General features: G+C 35.2%; 1 pseudogene; it reads right to left on the bottom strand.

Annotated features, from left to right (window-relative positions):
- Positions 1 to 1,954: 1,954 nt before the first annotated feature.
- LOC150038737 (secreted RxLR effector protein 161 pseudogene) lies at positions 1,955 to 2,749 on the bottom strand (annotated as a pseudogene).
- Between the last annotated feature and the right edge of the window lie 1,654 nt (positions 2,750 to 4,403).

The raw sequence follows: 4,403 nt of genomic DNA, 5'->3' as shown, positions 1-4,403 counted from the left end.
AAGAAAAAAAAAAAAAAAGAAATACTTGTTGTTTTGTTTGGAAATCATTTGACCCTCTCTTTGTTTGTTAACAAGGATTAAGGCACAGGATTATGGAGATACTACAAGAAGAAGCAAATATTCGGATTCCATCACCGCAATCCACAGCAGCAAAGATTGCCGCAGGGATGGATGCATCAATACTCAATGCGGGCGACAGTGCAAAATTTGGGACTGTATTCTTCCTTATCTTTATTTCAAATTTTGCGCTATCACATTGCATTTTAATTTTCAAAGTTTTATCACTACATCCTCCCTGATTACCGCAATCATTTGCCGAGTAGATAAATTTAGTAGTTTACCGCATGTTGTTCTTCACCAAGTATGATTTCAATGATGAAAAATATGCTTCTATCTCTTTCGTCTATACTAGAGTCAACTTAAATCTTAAGATAGTCACTTCATAAAATATTTCTAGAAGTTAGGAGTTTGCTAGCCTTCTATCAAACTCTCTTTACAACACATTCTATGCCCATTGCATGACTTATTTTAATTTCTTTTGGCAATGAGGACATTGCCGTATTTTAAATTTGGGGGTGAGGTATTTATTTTCGACCTTGCTATTTTCTATTCTTTCTCTAAAAAAAACAATTGAATAACAACTCCACTGTCAATGCAATGGAAAACCCATGTTGATATAAGTTAATTTGTGAAATGCCTTTACCCGTAGTTGGATGTCTGCATGACACGCGTGGGGGCAAGCCAAAACGAAAGTAAGTTACCAGGATCAACGCATAAATAAATGACCATAACTCCACTGCCAAGTTGGTATGAGTTTAGTCTGAGAAAGAGTGCATTGCTCGTAGTTGGATGTCCGCATGACACCCGTGGGGGCAAGTCAAAACGAAGGCAAGGCACTCGGATCAGCGCAAGGTCAGAAAAAAATAGCAATGAAGAAAATTTTTTTTGTGCAAGGATAAATCATTTGACACCCCAGTGAAAATTTTTCTTTTTGAAATAAATCATACGATGTTCCGGAATTCAGTAAAGTCTTTTTGAAAGATAAGCTTGCAATCCCTAAGTCTTAGAGTATTTTAAGAAGAGATTTGAATAAGAATTAAGGAAATTGTGGCATATAGGATTTGAACGAAGTATCCTTGAGAAATCTAGGGAAAGAACTTTGCGGCTAACTTGCTAAAGGAATCCTTAGTTTATGCTTGAGGACAAGCATTGTTTAAATTTGAGGGTGTGATAACGGGCAGAAATGCACATTATCATAGTGCTAAATCCTTAAACAATATTGGATTGCGTTGATGAAATATGTTAAATTGCGTCTATTAAGCATAAATTCTATAATTTGTGGTCGCATGCGTCCAACGCATTAGAGCAGTTGATCTTTATAAAATGACGAAATAGTCAGTTTTATACATAAAATGACGTTTAGAATGTAAAAAGTGACTATTTCATGGTTCAGTCTTATGTAAACTCTTTACATAGGATGCCTCCACATGAACGGTTTAGGATCACATCATTTGTACTAACTACAAAATGGGTTGCATCTATAGTGTCCCCAGAATAAGGCGTCCAACCTTATTCATATACTATAGACCATTTTGGCTATATATTTGAACTTGATCCACATTTATGTCACTACATAAAGTTCAAACTGAAACTTAATAGCCTCGGATCCTTAGTTTATTGGATTCATGAATACAGAATTTAATTTTACTAAGATTTTCAATAACAGCTTTATTGAATAAGAATATGATATTACAAACTACGAGTTTTAGGACATAAAATTCAACAAACTCCCACTTGGACTAAAACTTCTAGTAGGATCAAATGATGTTGAATTTAACTGTGAGAAATTAATATTACATATGAGTACAATAAACATATGAATACAATAAACTAGGGCATATACCCAAAAGTTCTCCCACTTGTCCTAGTTTACAAAACACCATAGACCTAAACTCTATAGGTGGCCCTCAAAAACTTTAGCCGTGAGGATTTTTGTAAAAGGATCAGTAATGTTTTGCTCAGAAGGTATCTGGGTCACTACAACGTCACCACGATGTACGATTTCCCGAATAAGGTGATACTTGCATTCGATGTATTTTCCCCGTTTATGGCTTCAAGGTTCTTTTGAATTTGCAACTGCACCGCTATTGTCACAATACAAGGTGATGGGTAGATGCATATTTGGAATAACTTCCAAATCTGTCAAGAATTTCCTCAGCCATACTGCTTCTTTTGCTGCTTCGTAAGCAGCTACGTATTCAACTTCCATTGTGGAGTCAGCTATACATGTCTATTTTAAGCTTCTCCACACTACTGCTCCTCCGTTAAGAGTGAACACTGATCCAGATGTAGACTTTCTAGCATTTTTATCAGTTTGGAAATCAGAGTCAGTGTATCCAGTAAGGATCAGATCCTTAGCATGATACACGAGCATGTAGTTCCTAGTTCTCCTGATATACTTTAAGATGTTCTTAATAGTAGTCCAATGATCACGTCCAAGATTAGACTGGTACCTATTGACGATCCCTACTGAGTAGCATATGTCAGGTCTAGTACATAATATTGCATACATCAGGCTTCCAACAGCGGAAGCATAGGGAATATTTCTCATATCCTCAACTTCTTGAGGTGTCTTAGGACATTGTTCATTTGACAGATGAATTCCATGTCTGAAAGGCAACAGACCCTTTTTGGAATTTTGCATTTTATATTTAGACAACCTTTTGTCTATATAAGATGCTTGAGACATGGCTAGTGTCCTGTTCTTGCGATTTCGAACAATTTGGATCCCAAGAATATACTGCGCATTTCCTAAATCTTTCATTTAGAATTGTGTATCTAGCCATTGTTTAACATCAGTAAGATATCCTACATCATTCCTAATGAGTAGAATATCATCGACATATAAAACCAACAACACTACAATAGAATTAATGATCTTTTTGTAAACACAAGGCTCGTCAACATTATGTTCAAAGCCATAAGATTTTATTGAAGTATCAAACCTTATATTTCAAGATCTAGAAGCTTGTTTTAATCCATAAATGGATTTCTCAAGCTTACAAACCTTTTGGTCTTGACCCTGAACTATAAACCCCTCTAGTTGAACCATATAGATACTCTTTTCAAGATTGCCATGCAAAAAGGCTGTCTTGACATCCATTTGCCAAATTTCATAGTTATAAAAAGTTGCAATGGATAAGAGTATTCTTATCGACTTTAACATGGCAATGGGAGAGAAAGTTTCTTCATAGTCCACTTCTTCTCTCTACCCTTTACCACAAGTCGAGCCTTAAAAATCTATACTTTACCGGCTTGATCTCATTTTCTTTGGCTCTGAGACCTTTTCCTGAAAAAAAATCTCTTGGTCATCTTTCCTTCAAGACAAGATTCACATAGAGGTAAAGAGTTATCTTCTAACTGACTTAAAAGTCCACTCTTGACCAATCTCCCAATCTTATTAAGATTTATGTGACCAAGTCTTAGGTGCCATAGATAGGCATTGGAAGAAACCTTTTGTTTTTTTTATTCTGAGTTTCTAATGTTCTAAACATTTCAGTATTTTAAACAAAAATTTGCTCTAGTTGGTCTTAACTTATATAAGTTGTCTTCAAGTGTAGCAAAACAAATTTGAATACCTTTACAAAAAATTAATACTTCATTTATATTAAAAGATATTGTATATAATTGTTCTATAATACAAGCGATAGATATCAAATTCCTCTTTATAAGAGGTACATACAAAACATCTTTAAGTACTAGATACCTATCTTCAAAAAACAACTTTAGATCTCCCACTGCTTCAGCTGAGACAACATCTCATGTTCCAACTTTGAGGGTTATCTCACCTTCTTCAAGCTTTTTCCAAGAACTAGTTTCCTGAAACGAGAAACAAATATGATTAGTGGCTCCTGAATCTAGTATTCATGTTTAAGTATCATATTCCACTAAACATGTCTCAACGACCAGTAAATCATATTTACCTTGTGCCGTTTTGAGCTTTAGAGGGTCCAGCTTTGTTTTTAGAGGATGATCCTCTTATAAATTTTTTCTTAGTGGTAGCAACATTTCCTTCCACTTCCTTTCCCTTACCTAAAGTAAGGTTTTGGAATCGTTGGAGCTCATTAAGAAGGGTAGTGAGGTTAAATTCTATCTTATTTAAAGACGTATTTGTCTGAAAAGGTATAAAACTCTTCGGAAGAGATTGTAAGATAAAGCTAATATGATTAGCCTCATCAATGGGTCTGCCATTTACTTCAGCGATATTGAAGTGCATCATCATGTCCAGGATATGTTCTCTAGTAGAGGTCCCCTCCTTCATCTACTTTGTGTAAATGTGCTTAATTGCCTCGTGTCTAGGGACCATGATGGTTGCCCAAACATTTCTCTTAATGAATCTATTA

This window comes from Benincasa hispida, chromosome 1 (assembly GCF_027475165.1).
Source record: "Benincasa hispida cultivar pf3 chromosome 1, pf3_genome.v1.1, whole genome shotgun sequence".
Lineage (NCBI taxonomy): Eukaryota > Viridiplantae > Streptophyta > Magnoliopsida > Cucurbitales > Cucurbitaceae > Benincasa > Benincasa hispida.
Note: the sequence above shows the minus strand (reverse complement) of the source record. Positions and strands in the feature narration are given on the sequence as shown.